Raw genomic sequence first — 23972 nt, forward strand, 5'->3', positions numbered from 1 at the left:
CGCTTACATTGCTGTATTGTGCATGCGTGAAACGTAAGACAATTCGGCCTGCCTCATTTCTGTCTGCGGTTTATTTACTTTCTGCCTCTTAGAAACGTCGCGGCAAAATGTCGAGGAAAAGAACCACATTTTTTAAATGGACTGACAATAGGACTGTCAAAATTGAGACCAAACAAAACAACTGCTGTATAATGCTCTCCACTATCTTAGTTTAGTTGGTCACATGACTGCATCATATGACTAAAATGCATCATTGTTTTCGAAAAGCTCCAGGTTCACAGTCCACACTGTGACGCAAAAACCAAATGTATCCGCTTTGGAGAGCGTTTTCAAACACCTCCGTTTTCCTTGACCAAAAACTCCATCTCAGGGTGGACTGAAGGTCAAAACTGAGAGAAAATGATACGTTTTCAAACGAAAACGTATTAGTGTGGACATGGTCTCAGTGTTTCTGACTCACCTGGATACAGGTGGTATTTTTCAGCACGGAGCTGCAGCTCTCTGCAGCTTCTCCACCTTTCTCCAGGCAGTGCAGGTGCTGGTGAAGCTGAAGTGTTAACTCTGAGGTCTGTTTGTTATTTTGGAGCCGTCAGGCTGTCGGCTCCCTGCAGACTTAAATGAGGCCATCCCGGCATTTCTGACCAGCCGTTTGGATGATAACTTGTCATCCTACAGGAGAACTGCGAGAAGAACAAACCTACCCTCTCTGATTTACAGAGTGAAACCTGAGATCATCTCCTGACAGGAAACACAGGTGAGACCTTAAACACACCATCAAACTCTGAGGAGTTTCTGTTTCGAAAGCTAAAGCTCACCGAAGAGTCGCTAAGACCAATGTGAATGTTTCATTATTCAACTGAGCGTTAACAGCAATGCGGAAGAAAAACTGTGACGTTTCAGGTGATGGAGATGTGCAGCTGCTCCGAGTCTGAACAAAGTCAATCAATAAAACACAGAAATGAGATCAAAGCACACACTGAATAAAAGATGAAAACGAGGAGATAAAAAGACAGCAGAGATGAAAGATTCACAGCTGAAACACAAACTGAGTTCATTTACAGCCAAACATTAGAAACCCACATCTGACTGAAGCTGAACATAACAGATTCAACAAGAAGCATCCACCACAGCGACAAAGCAGGAAGCAGGACGGGTCGCTTTACAGAGGAGCTGCTGAGAGAGTCTCAGATCATTCTGCGTTTCACCGAGGAAGGCGTTATTGATTGTCATGCGCAGCAGAAAGAGGAGCATCATCAGCATAGAAATTAAACTTTGATGAGGAACACCCAGCCTGAACTTGGTCCTTTCAGAGAGGATGGGGGAAAAAAAATCTTTCTAGCATTCTGAATTGACCCACTGCAACATCGAGAGCTGGCCAGAGGAGTGATGAAGCTCAGGACAGCCTTTTTTCCAGCCAGCCAAAGCAGAGTTTTAGCTTTGGGGGATAAAAGACATGTTTTTACACATGTCAGAAATACATTTTCAAGTATTTTATATTGTGCTTACACCTAACCCATAATCACACAGTTTAAACCAGGGTAAAAATGATGTGGTAGACTCAAAAGAACAACACAAATCAGTAGAGTGTCACAATGGGACACGCCGCTAAGGAAAAACGAGGTAAAAACTAAACTAAACCTACACTGGGAGCAGCTAAACGACTATGACATTTAGAACATGAAACAAGAATATGAAATTGAACAGGAATATGTGAAACATGAACGTAAAGAAAACTAAATCTGACGTGAGTATAAACTGTTTATACAGTTTAGGTTATAGGTTTATACTGTATTATATCAGTGTTGACACATCAGTACTTAGACGTGGAGCAGCATTGGCGCCTGTGTTTGGCTTTGCCGCCGCTGCCAATGTTCGCTCTATAACGAACAAATCATTTATTCTAAATGATTTTTTTATTAAAGAGTCTCTAGATTTTATGTGTCTGACTGAGACGTGGCAGCAAAATAAGGATTATTTTGCTGTCCACTTAAATGAAATCTGCCCGTCTGGCTGTTCTGTCATTGGAACTCCGCGTCTTTTAGGACGTGGTGGAGGACTTGCTGCTGTTTACCAGGACAGACTCATATGCAAACTGATGACCTCGGACTTCTTTTCTTCATTTGAGTCACAGGTGATGAAGGTGGGTTCTCTGAAAACCTTTTACTGTATTTTAATCTATCGACCTCCTGGACCTGCTGGGGTCTTTCTAACTGAATTTAACGACCTTCTGACATTGATCATTAAACTGGAGAAGGTTGTAATATTGGGAGACTTAAACCTTCATATTGATGACACTTCCTGTAACACTGCTGATGAGCTCATCACTATCACTGAGTCTTTTAACTTTAAGCAGCATGTTTCTGGCCCCACACATACAAAGGGCCACACTCTGGATCGTGTTTTCTCCCTGGGTTTAAATATACATGATGTATGTGTGGAAGATGTCCATGTGAGTGACCATAGTTGTATATTCTTTAATTTGTCATTTTACGTGGATCCTTCACCTCCTAAATTGATGATCCAAAGGCGGATTATAAACCAGGATGCTGCTAGAAGGTTCTCTGCCATGTTTGTCCCTCGCATGGCTCAAAATGATATCGATTCACTTATTTTGTCTTTTAACAATCAATGTACATCTATTTTAGATACGGTGGCACCTCTGAAACTAAATGTTGTCCATTCTTCAAATTTCTGTCCTTGGATAAATGAAAATATTCAACATTTTAGGAGATATTGTCATAAATTAGAACGTTTATGGAAGGCTTCCAAGCTTGAGGTCCATAGGGTACATCTCAAGGAATCAATTTTCTCACTTAACGACATGATAAAAAATGCCAGAACTGAATATTTTGCTAATCTAATAGCTTCAAAAAAGAAAAATCCCAGAGTATTGTTTGATACAATTAAAAACATTGTCTCTCCTGACATTCCTCCTGTACCAGTCTATACTAAATCTGATTGTAATGACTTTTTAAACTATCTTGTTAATAAGGTCGCTGCTGTCAGGTCTAATATTTCCCCATCATCCTCTCAGTATCACACTGACACGTTGCTTACCTCTGATACCTGGTCCTCTTTTACTCCTGTTACCTTACAGGACATCAGTGCTCTGCTTGGTCGAATGAAACTGACTTCAAGCCACCTTGATGTACTTCCTCCATCCTTTTTCATTAGTGTGTTTGACTCTATTGGCCCCTGTATTCTGGAAATAATTAATACTTCTCTTTATACTGGCTCAGTTCCCAGCTATTTTAAACAAGCTATTGTTGAACCAATATTAAAGAAACCAAATTTGGACCCATCTCTTCCAAGCAGTTACAGGCCAATATCAAAATTACCATTGGTGTCAAAGATCTTGGAAAAAACAGTTGCAGAACAACTTAACTTTTTGGAGAAGAACAATTTTCTGGACATTTTCCAGTCTGGTTTCCGCAAATTGCACTCCACTGAAACCGCTTTGCTTAAAGTGTCTAGTGACATTCTGATGGCAGCAGACTCTGGAGAGTAAACTGTTCTGGTTATGTTGGATCTCAGCTCTGCTTTTGATACTGTTGATCACAGCATCATGATAAATAGGCTGAAGGACTTGTTTGGGATTACTGGTGTTGTTTTAAAATGGTTTATGTCGTATCTATCTGAGAGATCCTTTACTGTCTGTATGAATCATGTGTTGTGGGAAACATCAGTTCTGCCTTCTGGGGTACCTCAAGGATCTGTTTTAGGTCCTATTCTCTTTTTGCTGTATATACTCCCTCTAGGCCAAATTATCAGATGTTACAATAATATTTCTTATCATCTCTATGCTGATGACATTCAGTTATACTGTTCTTTCAAAGCTTTAGAGTTGTATAAATTGTCTTGTTTAAATAATTGTCTGTCAGAAATCAAACAATGGTTAAATGACAATTTCCTTCAGTTAAATGCAGATAAAACAGAAACTTTGATTATTGCACCTGATCACATGCTCTCAGAAATTAGGCAGCATATCAGTTTTTTAGACCCTTCATTTCAGTCGAGTCTCAGAAACTTAGGTGTTATATTTGACAGTTCAATGTCTCTTGAGAAACAATCTAAACAACTTGTCCGGAACTGTTTTTATCATTTAAGAAACATTTCTAAACTCAGACTACTGGTGTCAAAGGCAGAACTTGAGATGATTATTCATGCTTTTATCTCTTCTCGTTTGGATTATTGTAACAGTCTTTTTACATGTCTCAACAAATCAGCTCTGGATCGCCTTCAGTCTGTACAGAATGCAGCGGCAAGACTTTTACCTGGTACAAACAAGAGGTCACACATTACTCCAGTTTTGGCTTCTCTTCATTGGTTGCCAGTAAATTTTAGGGTTCATTTTAAAATTTTAGTTGTAACTTTTAGAGCTCTGCACGGTGAAGCTCCCCAGTATATCTCTGACCTGTTGAAACCTCATGCTTCATCCCGAGCACTTAGGTCTTCAGGTCAGGGGCTACTGGTGGTCCCACGTACTAGGTTTAAAACACGTGGGGATCGGGCTTTTCAGGCACTGGCACCTAGGCTGTGGAACTCTCTGCCGTTGTCTTTACGCTGTCTAGACTCTACTGACTCCTTTAAAAAGCAGCTGAAGACATTTTTATACAAATGGGCTTTTAATTAATTTTAACTTGTATGTCTGATCTTATTGTGAAGCACTTTGTGATTTTTATCTGTGAAAATGTGCTATATAAATAAATTCTACTTACTTACTTAAACAAAAAGATGCTGTGACATAAATAGACGACCCGTCAAAGGACAGAAGGAGACTTAAACACACAAGAGGGTAATGAGGGAAGTGGAAACACCTGGGGAGACACAGCTGACACGAATGAACGTGACGCCACAGGGGAAGTAAAACAAAACACACTGAACATGGAAACACCAGACTCTCAAAGTAAAACAGGAAACATGGAGAGACGTAGACATGACGCACAAGCTTGACAACATGAAACACGCAGACAAGAAACATATGACAGACTGACACAGAAGACAGGAAAAGACTCACAAACACAGGGACATAGATGAAACCTAAACTAGACTAAAGACAACTAAACTCTAACTAAATAATAGCACAAGAACTTAATATATTTCCAAAATAACATAAGAAATCCAAAATACAGAATAAACTCAAACTGCTGGGACTGCACAGACCTAGCCCCTGACATAGAGACCAGTTAATCAGTTTATATTTGAAGGTGGTTAGCTCTATAGTGTCTAGTGGTTGGAAATCAGCAATGCAGGTTGTGAATTATCTGCTTAGATTTTGCTGAATTCACTTAGTCCAGAAAGCAGCAGCAGGTTCAGTTCACAGCCACACAGCTTCTTGTTCCTGCTGTTGTCAGCCTCATCACACACCTGATAGAGTACAGTTCATCTGGTTTGGTCTGTAAGTTACTGACAGAATCCAGAAAGAACAATCACAGGTTGACAGACGAGCCTACCTGTAATCTGCAGACATTTGCCTCACTTTGAGTCGATCGTAAGGTTTTGGTGGATGTGATGACTCTTCTCAGGGCAGCATGCTGGAGATGCCATGAGGCTGATATAAAAGATACCCAGGTATCAGCTCAGTCTCCTTTCATGTTCTCAGGCTCACGTTGTGTTTAACTGAACATCAGAGTTTTGTGTGTTTCAGGCTTGTCTGAATGAAGCCATGGGATGAGAACAGTTTGATCCCTCTGACCTCTGTCTCTCTGGGAAACTCCAGTGGGCTTTCAACAGTTGGCTCTGATCCCTGTCCCCCCACCCGGATCGAACCAAGGCAGCAGCGCAGATTAAAACAAAGCCCGCTGTTTCCCCCGGGCTTCGTGCTCCGTTAAAGCATGTTTTATCAGCTACGCTCAGAGCTGCAGCAGCCTGTCTCTTTGTCCTGAGGAGCCTGAATGCATTGTGGTTCAACAACAGAAACACATCAGCACTGGGAGGAAAACAGAGGCCGGCGGCCCCAGTCCGACCTTCAGAGAGATTACATGCGGTCGACAAACTTCTGCTGCACCCAGTAAACAACTATTAGCAATAAAAGTGCACAACAGGTCCAGTTCATTTTATTGATTTCTGCAGCCACTAGCCATAGCTGTTAGATGAGGCATCTTGATCATCACCTTCAGCTCAGAGGGTCCTTCTTCAGTTTGACCGACTGATCTGCACTGCTGTGAGGGAAGGAGACTGGGCTTTTGACCTGTTTAAGTCTTTTATTTCTGCCTCATACGCTCCACCATCACTCACAATCATTTCACATGTCATTCAAACTAAATGGCTTCTAACTCGACCCTTTCACACACGACAACATCACAAAGACAAGAAAAATCTGAGACAGTCGAGCAGGCAAGTGTACTGGGAGAGTAATGACCTGATGGGAAACCAGAACAAAGACAGGAAGTAGAACTAGCAAAAATAAAACAGGAAATGGTGAGTCTCTTCAGGTCATATTTCAGGAGACAAGTTTATCAAGTTTATCTTCAGCATCACTTCTCCCTCTGATCTGAGACCTGATTAAACAAAAAGTCAGCAGGTGAATGTTCTACACAGCAACCTGAGCTCGAACTGAGACACCAATGAAGCTTCATGAAACAGTTCACCTTCTGCAAGAACCATCAACAAGCTTTAACCACAGGGTTCCTCACAGAGAGGCATTCAGGAACATCAGTTCAGGAACTGTTCAGACAGTGGTGATTGTAAATAATGGCGGTTAAATAGAGCGACTGAGTAGATGACAGAGTTGATTTTTCTGTTCTTTCTGGTGAAAGAAATGGAGCCAATCAGTCTAACGAGCTCCTTCTCTCTCTGTGCTAATGTTGCTGGCTCGTCCATGACGACAGATTTATCATGTCACAAAATGCTGAGTCGACCAAGAGATGAACTCATTCTTCTGAATTACAGTGAGCTGAAAGGTGGATTGGTTTAAACTGTTTACAGCTTGATTTAATACATTTATCCGAGCGCCACTGCAGGAACCGTCACAGGTTTTAGCTGGAGGAGCGGCGCTTGGCTCGGAGCTCTGTAGCATCGAGCCAAAAGTGTTAAAGATGGATTTGAGAGAAATTGTTCTGTATCAGTACACTGCAGTAAGAAGCCCTGCTGGCTGTCAGTGAACGCCCCCTCGGTGATGTTAGGTGTGTTCCTGTTGGTCCTGGTCTGAGGCCCTGAATCACACTGACTGCTGCGCAACATTCAAGCCAGAGATAAGCTGATGCAGTAACACCGAGGAGTATTTAGAGCTTTGCTGCAGTAAAAGTACAAATGCCACAGAATGAAAATACAGCAGTACAGGTCACAGTCCTGGGTAGGAAAGTTCTGTCAGCGTTCAGTTTTGTGCTTTTCTAAGCGCTTAATGCGCACTGATAGATTACAGAAAGTCAGGTTATTTTCAGTTTGTGAGGTTTCCAGCTCATCCAGAGATTTTTAAAAAGATTCGAGTGGAAAAATGAGAAAGTGCACCTCACAAACAATGCTGGACTGGATTTAAGAGCACAGTGTTCACCTTTGACCTCTTTTCTGTAAGCAGGTTTGAACCAGATGCTGTGAGACTGCAGACCAGTAATGTCTGCTGAGGTTTTTACGCTATCACAGACTGTATATAAAAGATGGTGCCACTGCGACATCTCCTGCTGTTCTCTCACATTGAGCTCTCACATTGGGTGTTGATCCAAAACTTTTCCTGTATTTGCAGAACTAACACAAGCTGAAACTTGGCTTTATGCTTTGTGTGAACACACCAGCAGAGAGAGAAATCCTAGAATTTCAATCAGAACTCGAACTCAGCTTTCTTGGATGGTCTGTTACTACAGTAACCTCACAGCAGCCATATTATTAGCCACATGATGTAATTACAAATGCTCCAAAAGGCTCAAACAGAACAAACACAGGCCAGAGGTCCAGTTCAGGTGAAGACAGCAAACAGCTACAGCTACAGCCACCTGTGTCACCATCCACCTGTCAATCAAAGAGGCCACACCCCTTAATAAAGTTTATACAGGTGAGTTATGGAAACATTCTCTCCCTGTGCAGTTGTTTGAAGAGGGAAATTATCTATAGAAACCAAAGCCCCAGAAGCTCCAGACAAATGTAAAGTGAGATTATCCAACAGGAAGTATAGAATAGAGTAGAATAGAGTAGAATAGGCTTTTATTGTAATAACAACAAAATTATGTGTGCTCCATGCCATCTGTGCAGGAATAAAATATAAATAGTAGACAGCAGGGATACATAACAAACAGGACAAATATATACAATCAAGAGCAAAGGCACACAGTGGAAAGCAAAGTGCTCGGAATCAGTGCAAAGAAAAAGAAGACTGAATAGTCCGCATGTGAGTGGCCTGAGTGATTGGGGTTACTCAGACTGTGGGCACCCCTGCCCCTAACCCTAACCCCAACCCTTAACAGTCCGAATGGCCCAGGGGAAGAAGCTGTTAGTGAGTCTGGAGGTTTGGGATCTTACTAACCTAAGTATTTTGTGCTATAGGGTCTACCTTACAATATAAAGCGCCTTGAGGCAACTGTTGTTGTGATTTTACGATGTATAAATAAAACTGAATTGAATTAGAATTATGGAAGGAAATCAGCTGACGCATCAGCTGATGTGTGCAGCTCTGAGATCAGCCCCTCCTTTTACACTGTCATGGCTCTGCCCATTTAACCCACAGTTTTCAGCTCCACTCCAGTGTTTTCTACAGTTATTGGTCCTTACACTCTGCAGCGCTGAGCTCTGATCTATTCCAAGGTTTATTGGCGAGGCAGGGAAACTTCCTGTCTCATTCTGAGGCCTCATCTCACTAAAAGCTCAACAGAACCGAATCCAGTGCCTGATTGAAGGGGACAGACGGATCAATGAGTCCCCCTGGCTCTCGCCGAGTCCACATCCATCACATTGGCTGCAGAGTACATCACGCTGTCGCTGTTTACATTCTACATTAGGTAATCACTGCCCCACCAATCACATGGGCCCACAGCCAGATGGACGTCGCTGGCTCCAGCTCATCAGGAACAGGTAACAGATCAGATCTGGGTCAGCAGCTTCGAGCAGGAGGAGGTGCTCCATGTGCCGCCACCTGCTGATGTCTGAGGCTGGGTGGAGGTCAATGGTCAGCTGATTTTTACCTGGAATTAAAGGGCTGTTGCATGCTGGGAAAATTTAGCAGCCAGGTAGGTAAGTCTCAGCAGACACACACACACGTACACACAGAATGATTCTGCAGCATCTGATTGGATGAGCACAAATGAAAACACAAAGAAAGATGTAACTTATATAAACCTGAAGATGTGACAACACGACTGAGACAGAGAGTAGAATCCGAATAATTAGGAACTGAGAAGTCAGAGACAAAACCAGCTCCTCTGACCAATCAGATTTCAGGAAAGTGTCATCATCCCTCATACTCTGGGAGTCAGAGGATCTGAGGATCCTGATAATCATCAGGAGGAAACACAGAAACTTTATTTTTCTTGTGGCTACAAATTTAAATAAACTTGATTGTTCCAAGAACTTAAATATCTCACTGTGAACTCTCTCTTTGATAAATGTACCGCACATGCTCACAGACTATTTAACTCTGGGATTACGTATCGAGCATAAAACGTTCATGTGACCTGCCTCCTGCACGCTCTAACCAGGAGCTTCCACAAAACAAAACAAACCAGTGAGAGATGCCGTCCTAAAGTGTTCTACCTCTTAGAGAGCTCGTGAAGGAGCACAGCTTGAGACAAAGAGCTGATTTAAACGAGCTTGCTGTCAACACTCTGTCAAAACTCCATCTCCTAACATGACTGACTGTCAGATACATTTTTAATCTGATCAGCTCAGGAACCTGACAGAAGTTAAAAAAATGAAACATTAAAAAGGTTTCAGACTTCGACCTGCAGCTGTCTGTTTTTCTGGTAAAATAATGTAATTTATACGTTGCTATTATCACTCTGTGACCGCAGCTCACAGTGAAGATTTAAGCTTGTCTCCTGTTGCTGCCACACTGCACTCCAGTTTCCTCCGTCCTCGCTGTGTAACGCTTTCAGCTGCTTTTTGTTGTCACTCAGCTCAGACTGATCTGACTTCCTGTGAGTTTTCCTCTTTGATGCTGTCAAACTCTCATCCAGTCTGAATTATTGATGATGTGTGACGCCTCCTGGTGATTACGGTGCTCTTTAAAAAAAGGCATCGGGCTTTGGGATGATGGTGAGTGGATAGTTGTAGTGTTTCTGGGTCTGCGAGTTGATGGCTGAGGTGAGAGGCAAGGTGAAATTTCAGCTGTACTGTGACAGATGCATTAACTGCTGCAGCATCACCTCATTTGACGAAGAGGAGGCAGATCAAAGAGGAAACATCTGCAGGCTGAGAGGATCCAGAAAAGAGTTTAACTCTGGGGATGAAACCACTGCTCTTCATCAGTTCTCAGAACCAGCAACATGAAAAACTCCAGCAGAGATACCATCACACCACAAAATGCAGCACACGCCAGAGATTCTCAACGAGGGTTTATTTCTGCAGACACCGAGGAATGTGTAAGGGGGAATGAATGATTCAGTGAATGTGAGCAAGAATAAATTCCAGATGAGACGCTGGTTTAAGGCTGATATTTGTAGATTTACAATAAGCAAAAAAATTCCTTTGCAGAGTCAGGTTGGTGTGGCAGAAGAAAAGGGAAGCTGCCCCTTAAATATCTAAAAAACTCAGACAGCATTCCCTTGGATGTGAAGAGCTCCTCAATATCAGTTTATTGTTCTAGTTTGAAATTCTTTACATCCAGCTGAAACCTGCCTGCTCTCACCTCAGACTCAGATTAAAGGATCAAAGTGTAGATGCAGCCGAGAGCAAACACAGCTAACTCTGCTGGACTGATGCCCACTCATCCACTTCTAATCGATCAACCCATCTTTCACTTCTCCACTTCAACACTGTTGGTGGTGGAGCCTATCCCAACTGTTGAGTCTCCAGTCTGTTTCAGGGCTAACACACAGCGACAGATGACCATTTTCTCTGATTAACTCCTATCACAGGTCAGAATCAGGTAACCTGACCTGCTGTCTTTCAACTGTAGGAAGAAGCTGGAGAATTCGGAGAGAACCCATGGACAAACAAACAGAACTGGCTTGTGGAATCAAAACCAAACGCTTTCTGGTGTGAGGCCACCATGCTGACCACTGTGCCACCAAAACAAGCAGTATTTATGACATCATGATAATAATGAATTACAGTAGTCTAGCCAAGAAGTAATAAATGCATGAACTAGTTGTTCAGCGTCACTCTGAGCCAGGATATTTCTAAATTTACAGATATTGTGCAAACAGAAGAAAGCAGTCTTACATATTTGTTTAATATGTGCATTGAAGGACTGACTTCAGTCCTTCAGGATGGATAAATAAAGTTGGGTGTCATCTGTATAGTAGTGAAAATGTATGCTATGCCTTCTGATGATACTGCCTAAGGGAAGCATGCATAATGTAAACAGAATTGGTCCTAGCACTGAACCCTGTGGAACTCCATAATTAACCTTAGTGTGTGAAGAAGCCTCTCCATTTACATGAACAAATTGGAGCCTATTAGATAAATATGATACAAACCACTGCAGTGCAGTTCCTGTAATACCTACAGCATGCTCTAATCGCTCTAATAGATTATTATGGACAGCAGTATCACATGCTGCACTGAGGTCTAGCAGGACAAGCACAGAGATGAGTCCGCTGTTTCTGTGCTGTGATGAGCTCTGAAACCTGACTGAAACTCTTCAAATATGCCATTCCTCTGCAGATGATCAGAGTAACTACTCTTTCAGTAATGTTTGATATGAAAGATTCGCCTGGTTGGTTGAAGATTCGCCTATAATTCACTAAGACCACTGGGTCTAGAGATGGCTTTTTAAGTAACAGTTTAGCTGATTATTAGAAATAGGTTGAATATATTTAATATTAAAGCATTAATTAATGGCAGGACTTCTTTGAGCAATCTTGTTGGAATGGGGTCTAAAACACATGCTGATGGTTTGGAAGAAGTAACTACTGAAGTTAACTCAGAAGGATCAGTTGGACATAATGTCCATAATGTTACATCTGTGAGATTATGATTAATTTTTTCTCAAATTTTTTTCTGTAATGGTTAAAATTTTATTTGTGAAGAATTTCATGAAGTCATTACTAGTTAACATTAAAGGAATGGTTGGCTCAACAGCGCTCTGACTTTTTGTCAGCCTGCTTACAGTGCTTATCCAACTGAGCATTTCACTTGTTGAAGACTAAACTTCGGGCAGAAAGGCCCACAAACACACAGGAGCTGAAAGCTGCTGCAGTAAAGGCTGGTAGAGCATTAAAAATGGGGAAACCCTTTTTAATGCTATATATATATATATATATATATATATATATATATATATATATATATATATATATATATATAGCATTAATATAAGTATATGTATGCATGCATGTGTGCGTGTGTGTGTGTCTGTGCCTCTGGTCTGAAGCCAAATATCCCCAACACACAGAGACACACACAGACAGACAGTTCAGGTCTGTGCTCAGACAGTTTGAGAATTGGTTCATTATTTTGTTCAGCTTTCAGATTGGCTGACGCCATCAGACGGAAACCCCCACAAATCCCCTCACTCACACACACTGGTTTGCTGTCTCATGGGGACATCCCATTGACATAATGCTTTCCCTAGCTGCTTACCCTAACCATCAAAAATGAATGCCTAACCCTAACCCTCATCCTAAACCTAACCATAACCATTTTGAGTATGAAAAATGCCTCCAACCCCATGGAGACCTGGATTTTGGTCCTCACGAGGGCTGTTGGTCCCCACTGAGATAGTAAGAACCCGTACACACACACACACACACACACACACACACACACACTTCTTCTATTAAAGTCCAGCAGCAGCTGAAGAGGTCGATAATGAAATCTGTTCTGTTCTCTCTGCTCAACTTCTGATCAGCCTCCTCCTCCTCGCCCCTTACTCCTACCCCCCTTTCTTACCCTCCTCTTCCTCACCCTTCATACCCTCCTCCCCCTGTGAACTCTTTCTCTCTGTGTGGAAATATTAATCTTTTCATTAACAGAATTTAATTGCCAGCAGACAGACAAGCGAGTGCAGCAGCTTCAAAGCTCATCAATGGAAAATAAAAAGATTTTTCTCTCGTTTCTCTCTTTTAACTGCGCTCTCTGAGGTTTCCACAAAAAAGCTACGCTGCTGCAATCTCAGGGAGGATGTCTCTTCAAAGTTGAACAATCATCTGGATCTAGTGCTCCACAACAACCAGTCAGCTCTCAGGCAGGAAAACTCGTCCAGAACAGCACCACTGATCCTGAACCGGGCCAGTGCTATTGTGACTGTAAGACCAGCCACCACTTGTGACTGTCATTGAACATACAGCCAGCACTGTGGTTATTCTGCCCAATCAGAGCCTGAGGACAGACAGGAAGATGATATAGGAGAGGTCTGAGTCGGTGCTAGGGCTGCTGGGAAATTAGAGCATTCAGCAGATGTATGCAGTGATGTAAACCATGGCCTCCAGCTTAATCCGAACCAACTCCATGCAGCTGCCAAACCAAGTGCTCAGGTGATGGGGAGGAAAGGAGGCAGAGCTATGATCCCAAAAATCTAAAGTGAAGCATCTGTTTGTAAAATGTCTTTGAGTACAATGACACATCCGTAATTCTCTCTTTTAATAAAATTATTTAATTTATTGTTGTTCCTAAGGGCACAGAAACCAAAGACGTGTAAGACTATCAGTTTAATCTGGGCTTCACTATATCACAGTCACTGGTAATCTCCATGTCAGTCACAGCAAAGGCTCAAAGGTAAAGGTAATTTTGACTCACAAACAGTTTCGCGGTATGATCGTTCTATTTCATAATGAAAGATCTGTAGTGGATTCCAAGTGTTGAACCTGTATTTGGTTGCTTCTTACTGAAACTCTCAGCACGAGGTCCACAGAGATGCTGTTGAAGCCATCACTACCCTGGAAACGCAAGATAGTCCAACAGCAGAGCAGAAACTTTAGGAGAGCCCAAGTCAGCAAAAAGAATGAATACACTGAGCATCTTACCAACAGCAACAGACCTCAGAGAACAGGAGACACTAAAGATAACAGAATAATTTCCATGATTAGAAAAACATCTTCACAACATCTAACCAAGTCAGGAAGTCAATCAGTTTCAGGACACAGACACTATCGCTACTTTTATGATTAGGCTTTAAACTTTCCCTTTGGATAAAGCATATAGTTAGGGCTGGATCAGGTGATCCTGAATCCTGCCTTAGTTATGCTGCAATAGGTGTAGGATGCTGGGGGATTCCCATGATGGTGTTTTTTCTTCACTTAATCTGTGTTTATACACCTCTCTGCATTTAACCATTAGTTCACTAGCTGAGTGAACTAATGGTTCAGGGCCTGCATCAACACCAAGCTCGACGTCTTTCAGCAGCGATGTCTCCGCCGGATTCTGAGGATCCGCTACATCGACCACATCACCAACAAGGAGATCCTGCGAAGGAGTGGCACAGTCAAACTTCACAACATCGTTGCACGCAAAAGGCTCCGACTGGCCGGCCATATCCTCCGCATGGATGACGCACAGATTCCCAAAACAGCGATGCGCTTGCAACCCCTGGGCGTTAAAAGACCATGAGGACGTCCCCGCAACACCTGGCGAAGGTCATTCCATCAAGGCCTAAAGACATCGAATATATCGTTGGAAGACGCTGAAGCCCGGGCACAAGATCGAGCCTGGTGGCGTTCGTTTGCCGCCCAATATGCCACATAAAGCATGGGAGGATCTAAGTCTAAATAAGTCACTAGCTGAGACCATATCTTCAGTTACAATTGATGATGGTGGATGAGGGAAAGTGAACTCATGTTGTGATTTGGGAAAGGCCTTAGAGGGGACTGGCAGTGGCTCCTGGGCTGGGCAGATCCCCAATTAAGGCATCCTCTTGAAGAACCGAAAATTGAGCATTATGAAGCATTGCTGCGAATGTATAATTAGTAGGTTTGTGATGACCAGCAGCACATGAGCTTGATTAACTGGTCAGGGATTCATTTGAGGGAAGCAGATGTTGCAGCACCAATGCAGAAGGAATGGCCAGAAAAAAGATTCGGAGAAATTCTGGACAATGAAAGAACTTGGAGAAAATGTGAAAGAAACCATGATGATGATGATGGTAGTGGTGGGGCTCAGAGGTGAGTTTATTTTGAAGCAGAATATCAAAAGGGGGCTGCCCAATTGATTGATTTTACTTCATTTGAGGGAAAAGACAAGGCAATCTTCAGAGACTGGGTAAAGGTCACTTATGCAGGGATGAAGAATGGATGGAATATGAGGAAAGCGAGCAGGAACATTTACTCAAACGTGCGTGCCAGGAAGTAGTCACTACTTCTGCTGGAGTGTGAAAGATCCAAAGTTAGGAGTAAATGGCATGGGGTCAAAGGGGGTGCCTGACTTTGGAGACCTTTGATGGGCAGCGACAGCTGAGACAATATAGAGGTCGAGCAAGGTCAACCCCTGAGTATTTTGGCAAAGAAATTGATGCTGCTGAGATAAGATTGGATCGTGGGATTTTTGATGGCCAGGAATCGATGTGCAAAATCATGAAGCTAAACATGGTAGCAATGTCGAAGGATGGGACGAGAACATGAGTGGTTGTGGAATGAACGGCACGCTTTCCAAGCAGTCCAGTAGGTGGACAAGGTGCTAGGGGCTGTTAATTATAGCTTTTTGGGAAAGGGTGATGAGCTCTACGATGCTAGGGTTTGGATCTCGGATGTTGTGGCTGAAAAAGGAGCAACTGGTGAATAAGGCTGGAATTACCAAGGGATAGATTTCAAAAACAGTCAAAAAAGGCAGCAAACACTCCTGGATATGTTGGCAAATCCTGGGAGGCCACGCTGAAGAGAACTACATTCCGCCAAAATAACCCCCTAAGCTGACAGAAAACCCAGCATCTGTGTAAAGCTGAATGTCATCGGGGTGGGACAGCTGATCGTCATAAAAGAAGGTAATGCCATTCCAGTTAGCAAGGAGTAGTTGCCAGAGCCACAGTTCAGCTCTGGAGGGGATGTCCAGAGTGATTGTGTCGAGGAGTGATTGACTAGATGCTGCAAGAGAGAGCAGGTGAGAAATAAAGGAGGTGCCTTGAGGAATTATACGTAGGGCAAAGTTTAGGTGTCCTGCAAGAGAGTGTAGCTGTTGTTTAGTACATGTGGGAACACGGAGAAAGTTTTGAAGGAGGAGAATAATACGACTGAGTATTTTGATAGGCAAAGAAGCCTAGATCTGCATAGTGTTGAGGGTTATACCAAGGGACTCGACGAATGTTGAAAGGCCCTCTGTTTTTTCTTCTTCTGAGAATGGAACACCGAAGAACATCAGAGAAAACTGACTTCAGGGTGGATAACCCTTGAGCTAACCCTTTTGATGTGACTTACTAGATGCATTCTGAAAAAAATCATGGAAACTGATGGAATTTTCCAAATAAAACAATTTCAGCTGTTGAACGAATGGAGTTGGTTTTCAGTGACATCATCATCAGCAAAAAAAAGTGTGTTTTTTTTAATCTGTCTGATTTAAATGAAACACGATTTGCTGAAATGTCCAAGTCTGAGGACCAATTCCAAAATAAAATTCATTCTGTTTAAATTCTTTGTGATGAGTTCTTCACAGCGTGTAAACGCCTCAGAAGAAGACATCAAGCTCAGAGCCGGCAACGATGTGCAGAAAGTAAAATGGCCTGGTTCTTGTACAGTGCTTTTCTACTTTACCTGAGCTCTCAAAGCACTTTATCCTACTTGCCTCATTCACATCAGTTCATACAAGCACCTTTTTCTGTGCTTTTTCTGTGTAAGTGCTTTCTAACAATCACAAACACTCTGGTGGATGCCTCATCGAGTGACTTGGGGTTAGTATTGTTAGTCTTCTGACCTGCTCTACCTCCTGCCGCCTATACTTTCAGAAACAGTCATGTGACGGCCGTGGTTAGAGTTAGGGAGACTGTGGGCGGTAGTGGGCCCCCACCCGAGATTTTGTCTGATCTGCAGACATCACACGTCACACTGTAAAAACTGAGCATGCCCTTTCAGCTGCAATGACAAATGGCTCAGCACAGTGACGGCAGTCAGAGTAAAGCTCAGGCCACGTTGAGCTGTCGGTCAGCCGACTTCCCGCTGGAGGTCACGCTGTTGCCGTTGGCTGCAGCACGTTAGCTGCAGCACGTTAGCGACTCAGACTCTCAGCAGGTGAAGGTGACGCCTGACTCCGCACATCCAGCCAGCTGATCAAGAAGCTTCCTGCCGCTGGGCTGGACAAATCTGATGATGGTGCAGGTGAGATCCTTCTTGTCGCCACTTGGCTCGACAACAGCAGGAGGAAAACAAGCTGCAATCAATGAGTGACGAAAGCTCAGATTACTGCGGTGAGGAGAACGAAAGCACTTCCTCTTTTCCATCCAGAGTTTCAGAGAATAAGGCAGACATAGTTTGACTCCCAGTTTCTCTGCTGAAACACGACACAGGGCCAACCTAATCAGGCAGTCTGCTCTCTGAATCAGCTTCACTCCAAATCTGCAGGAAGGAGACTCGAGTTCAGTCATCACAGAAAGCTCAGACACCTGAAAACTCACCTGAGAGTGACCTTCAGACACCTACAAACAACTGAAATCTGACAGAAACATTCACCTCTGACCCTCTGTGATGACCTCTCAGTATGGTGTCGGCCCTGTTAACCCCAGCGGTTTGGACCCGTGACACTCTCACACCAAACAAGGGTTCACTTCCTGGTCACATGACACTTTGGAAAAGTGTCAGTGCTTCCCTGAACGTAGTAGCGAAGCTGGTGCTTCACAACTGGACTTTCTGTGTGGAGCCCACAAGCATGACTCAGAGCTAGGTTCATCTCGCTATTCAGAAAGAAACTGTGATGTCGCCGCATCTCGCCCCAGGATCAAAATTGAGTTTAGCCTCACATAACAGATGATTTCATGTTTAGTATGATGTAGAATTTATTTGTTGTTGTTACAAAATTTGTCCTCTGCTCTGCTACCATTAATCTCAGAGGTTTTCTTTAACGAGACACCCAGCAGCAGAAGATCTGCTTCAGCTGGGAGGAGGGAAAACCTTTGAAATCATGCTTGCTGATGAAAACGTCTGAATGATGTTAATGAGCAGACACGTTCGATCAGTGTGCAGCAGCAGCCTTCACCTGTTCACATTCACCTTCGTCAGCAGGAAGCGTGACCGGGGCGGGGGAGGACAGCTGGGAGAACAGCTGCTGCCATTCTCAGCTTTTTACTGAAAATTTAAGTTCAATCAGCTGACAGCAAGCAGCTGCTGTGTTACAGTGGAAGGTTTGATGGTGGCTTGATGGCTTTCTACATGCTCACTTGCTGTAAAAGAGTCTTTATTGTAAAACAATTCAAATCACGAGTCAGAGAAATGTTTCTGCTCATGCTCAGTTTTTTTTTATTGCAGCAGGTTGCTTAAATAAAGTTTTCCAGGGTTTAAAGTGAGAAGACCAGCTGCTCCTGGTTGAAGCCAGATGTTTCTGTTGTGGTAGATGTTTCAGTGGGCGATGGTCTGGACTGTTCAGGTCAGTCATGGAGTCATGCTGCTGAAGTCTGAGCTCAGTGTATGAAATCAGGGGCGATCGTGGCTCAAGAGTTGGGAGTTCGCCTTGTAATCGGAAGGTTGCCGGTTCGAGCCCCGGCTTGGACAGTCTCGGTCGTTGTGTCCTTGGGCGAGACACTTCACCCGTTGCCTACTGGTGGTGGTCAGAGGGCCCGGTGGCGCCAGTGTCCGGCAGCCTCGCCTCTGTCAGTGCGCCCCAGGGTGGCTGTGGCTACAATGTAGCTTGCCATCACCAGTGTGTGAATGGGTGGATGACTGGATATGTAAAGCGCTTTGGGGTCCTTAGGGACTAGTAAAGCGCTATATAAATACAGGCCATTTACCATTGTAAATTAATCATACAGGGCCTGGATGGTAGACTTTGCTCTTAAACCTGCAGATGTGCTTCAGCCTTATGGAGTCTTCACAGATGTCCAGTTACGCCTCCCATGTGCACTAATGTATGCTTTGAGCTGTGAGCTTGATGGTCCCTCTCCTCTTTAGCCCAGAGGGCGGCATCCACAAAGAGTAACTCATCTTCTGATTGGTCAGAGAGAGGCTTCTTCTCTGTTTGGACCTTTTCTTTATCTCCTAGTGGGTTTTGTCTGGATGTTTTTGTGCTGTTGCTTTTTCTTGCTGTGAAACAAATTGCAGAGCAGCTCATTTCCATGCCATTCGTTCTGTTGTTTATCTTCATCTGTCCATCAGGGAGCAGAGGCTGGTGTAAAGCAGCAGCAGCAGCTGATGTCAGCGTGCAGAACGTGGAGAAGTCAGAGAGCGACGGCAGACAGACGGCTGGATAATCCTCTCTGATCAAAGACTTTCTAAAGAGTAAAGAGATGTTTGTGTTTGTGGAGGTTTTCACTTCATCCGTGAACAGCAGCTCAAAGCCACACTGGATTTATTTCACACTGAGACACAACAGCAACACAAACCGAGTCACAGAGAGGAAACACAAGCCATCAAAGTGCGGCAAGATTTCACTCTGCAGAGGAACAACAGCAAGCTGCAGCGCTGCTCTGATGCAACGCAGAAGAAATGAAGAGTTCAGACAACCAGAAGCACAGTCAGGTGGACGGATACAGCACAAACACTGGCACAGGTTCAAGGTCATTCAGCAAAAGACAGTTAGATGACCATCATGTTCACAGACAACAGAAACAAACCTGCACAAATGAGACACACAAGGGGGACGGAGGCAGAAATTACATCAAAATAATCAAGTGAGAGGGGATAAATCACCCCTACAGAGACATTCTGTCACAGAAACTGTAGAATTAAAGCTCGTCGTCCGTCTTTGATTGAACAGCAGGAGCTCATGTCAGTGCCTAAGTCTATTGCAGCATAACTAAGGTAGGATTCAGGATCACCTGATCCAGCTTTATCTATATGCTTTATCAAAAAGGAAAGTTTCAAGCCTCATCTTAAAAGCAGAGATAGTGTCTGTCTCCTGAATCCAAACTGGAAGCTGGTTCCCGGGAAGAGGGGCCTGAAAGCTAAAGGCTTTCCCTCCCATTCTACTTTTAAATGCTCTCGGAACAACAAGTAATTCTGCAGTGTGAGAGCAAGGAGCTCCATAGGATCACCTCCCGCTGAGCTCATCACTCCATCGCAGCATCTTCATCCTAGCCCCTGAGTTTTTCTCTTCCATCTAAATAACGCACTTTATTGAGCATCCCGTCGTCATCACACCATCGATCGCAAATAAAATGACTTCATTTATGGCATGCTGCCACCAAAGTGCCACAACACAGTGCTCCTGTGGTATGACTGACTTCTCAAAGGTCAAAAGTCCACACATATTTAAAAATTCAGAAAGAACGTCTTTCTGTGACCTTCAGGTTCTGATACCTTCCACCCACACAATCTCAGATTAACCCAGCACATCGTTGGCTGTGGTGAGGAACTGTGTCGCCCACATGGTGCCTCGCGGTGTTTCCTCTTATTTCATAGACGTGTAGTTGATTTTACATGTGTGGACCCAGAGCAGAAAAAGTGCTGAGTGCTCAGCGATTTTGAGTCCTCAGCTTCTCCAGTTTACATCACCAATGATATCACAAACACGCCACGTGGTAAAGGCACGATATGAAGGCTGCTCTGCAGACGGAGCGAGGACAGCGAGCAGATTAGCGGGCCAGTTATAAGACCGAGGACCCGCGAGGACCATTGGGGACCCAAAACACCACAACAAGACACTCAGAGCGCCGACCAGTGCGTGCGCACACACACACACACACACACACACACACACACACACACACACACACACACACACACACACTCCCGTTCCTCTGACTGGATTATTTGAGTCTTTACTCGCGTCACCGTTTCTGTCTTCATGTTTCACACTCTGCTTCAGGAATTCAGCTTCGAGCTCCTGATGAATCTGGGACTCACTGAACTGAATTAAATGCTCTTTAGCAGCTGCAGAACGAGGCGTTCGAGTGTCAGCAAGGTCATTAATAAAGGTGAGTTAAGGTGTTAGCTTCACCTGCTCAGTGTTTGTGTTTGTAACATCAACATAGATGAAAAATCATCATAATCGTCTAATCGAGCAGCATGTAGGCTTCAGGCTGTTTCCTGTTTACACTTAAATAATGATCGCATAATGAAAACATAATTAAACTGAAACCAGGGGCCTAAAAACAACACATGGGGAGAAGGAAGTCTGCGTCTTCTGATTGCACCCTGTACACCTCCACGTCTTCTTCCAGGAAAGAAACGACCTTGAAATCAGATGAAAATGGAAAAGCATGTGTTCTGAGAGTGTGTTATGATTCAATTTGTGTGTGTGTGATCCTGTGGGAATTACTAAGTAAGTCTCATCTGTAACATACAGTCTCACACTGAATGTAGATATTTTTACTGTCTGTTATCTGGTGGAATGTTTCTCACCAATGTTTGAGAGCCTGAAGGCAGCTCAGGGCTCCGAGTGTGTGTGTGTGTGTGTGTGTGTGTGTGTGTACTGTAATCATCTCTGAATGAAGCAGCATCTAAACTGAATTTATTACAAACGAGTAGTTCCTGTTTGTCCCACAGGACCTGAATGCATCATCACTGCCAGTGGTGGTGGTCCAGAGTGTGTTTGTATGTCTGTGCCAGCTGGTGTAGGATCAGTCTGATATGTTATCAGCAGTCTGTTTATCAGCCTACAGAGTGCCACGCGTCAGCAGCTAATTATCACCTCGTTAAGCTTCCTAACGAGGGAGCCCTAATGAGATTCTGGACTGCGTCCGGCAGCTCCGGCTGTCCCCGTCTATCATATGTGAACATGTTTCTGCTTCGCTGATAATATTGTGCACTCTGTACCTGGCAGCACGAAGGACATTTATGTGTGACTTGGTAACACAAATACAACTGATGGCAGGTCAAAGGTCACAAAGAGCCCAGCAGGTTGATGTCAGAGAGTCACAGTCAGACTCTTCCCAGCATTCTCAGTTTTCCTGTCACTAATGAAAACATGTGACTGTGGCGGTCCCAGAGTAACCCTTCACTGTACCACTGATGTTTCCTACAAGGGGAGCTCAAAAAGACTTTTTACACAAAATAAAAGAATAAACCTTATTTGAAACTTTATTAATTCAGTCTGAAGACGTCAGCTGGTATTTCCATTTAAAAAAGAAACAGAACAAATTCAGCTAAATAGCGTTTTTTCTATGCGAATAAAATATGAGTTTATGAGAGTTACAGATGACCTTGTTCTGTTTTCAATCACATTTTAGAGAAACTCAAAGCAAACTTCAGCCACAACTTTGCACCTTCAAAGGTTCAAGGAGAAGAGCACCAGCCTAATGAAGTTTAGGCTTCATTTCTTCTCCTGGACCCGAGTTCGTAGACCAAAGATTTGTGGCTGCACAATGTTTCCATACTGCTGTACTAAACCCAGTAATCAGATTACAGTTACTAATCCCAGCAATCAGATTAATGTGACTACACCCAGTAACCAAATTAAGGTAATAAAACAGAAAAATGACCTGATGAACATTTCGATGCCTCAGTTCATGTGGCGGTAGGAATGAACAGCTTTTCAGGGGTGACAATTACTTCTAATTTAATTAATTACTTCTAATTTAATTAATTAGAAGTAAGAGATGACTTCTTATAAAGCCCTTGAAAATGTGAGTCAGTGTCATCTCCTTCAGTTGGAGCACAGCTCATCACCATAGAAACAGGAAGCTTGAACTCCTAAACACAGAGTCTTGACATTTCCTGTCATCACATTTTTCAGAAACCACATTTCTCCCCTTCTGGCTGCCCCTCCCTGCTCCCGCTGGAGGTCTCTTCCTATTGAAAGGGCTTCTTCCTCCCCACCGTCTCTGAGTGCTGCTCACAGGGATCCTCTGTGTTGGGATTTTCCCTCCATCATTGCAGTGATCATAACCATGAAGTGCAGTGAGATGACTGTTACCGTGAACTCAAACTGTATAAATAAAGTCAAACTAAAATGAAAATCTTATTTGGATCAGTCAAAATTTTTTCCAGCAGCGGTAAAATTGAACTCTACCCACTGAGTGTCAGAAGGGAAGGCTTCTCTGTGACACAGGGTGGAAAAGAAAGCGCCGTTATGGTTTCAGTTTGTTTCTGCTGTCAGAGGACCAAACAGCTCTTTAACTCTGAAGGTCACAGTTTGCTGATCCAAAGTTTATCTAGCTGCAGCCTCAGAGAATGCTAAAAGGTGAATAACCAGGTTTAATCCACCCGTTACAGCCGCGCACCTTCTGATGAGATCAGCTGATGTGTTGGCGCTCTGAGCTGTCAAACGGTTTAGAGAAATCTTTCAGGTAGTTTCTGTTAAAAAGTCTCAGGGGCCAAATCTCATCTTTACTCTGCAATGCTCAGACGAGACGTTTGATACGAGCGCCGCTGACTTTCAGTGTTTCATCAGCAATTCCTGCCAGCTCATTGGTCCCCGCAGAGCTCTAAGCTGAAGTATTTTTAGTCAGGATGTCTCAGTTAGGTGTTTGCATTCAAACCTCACAGGTGAAATGAAACCAGTCAGACCTGCTGAGGTCAAACAAAGAGACGAGTGAGGCATGATGGGAAACTAATCTGCTGCTCGTCTTCAGAGGGATTAAAAGATTCAGTTATTTCACCGTCAAGCTGAATTTAACCCTGAAAACATCAGATTTACAAACAATCATCAGCACACTCACTGAGCCACATCCGCAGCTTCTAAACTCACCTGGCCTTACCTGTCACACAGCAGTCTCACACACAGCTCAGGTTAAAGGACAAATTCACTGTTTCTGTCATGGTCCTGGGCCATGTTGGCCCAGTATTCTTGGTTCCTTGTATTTTCGCTCCTTATTTAGATCATGTTTTCTGAGGTGTCCTGTTGTGGTGTTCCCTAAGTGTTTTCCCTTTGTGACT

General features: G+C 43.5%; 1 protein-coding gene and 1 long non-coding RNA gene across 2 annotated transcripts in view; one reads left to right on the plus strand and one right to left on the minus strand.

Moving 5' to 3' along the window:
- The window catches only part of grin3bb (glutamate receptor, ionotropic, N-methyl-D-aspartate 3Bb), a 58212-nt gene that overhangs the window by 23130 nt on the left and 11110 nt on the right, over nt 1-23972 (minus strand). The gene's annotated exons all lie outside the window — the stretch shown is intronic.
- Nucleotides 14830-19372, plus strand: LOC120738820. The gene is made up of 3 exons (XR_005697063.1): nt 14830-15169; nt 15411-15412; nt 19361-19372. It is a non-coding gene; the product is annotated as an uncharacterized LOC120738820 (long non-coding RNA).

The sequence above is a fragment of the Simochromis diagramma genome, unplaced genomic scaffold (genome assembly GCF_900408965.1).
Source record: "Simochromis diagramma unplaced genomic scaffold, fSimDia1.1 OVJJ01000026.1, whole genome shotgun sequence".
Taxonomy (NCBI): Eukaryota; Metazoa; Chordata; class Actinopteri; order Cichliformes; family Cichlidae; genus Simochromis; species Simochromis diagramma.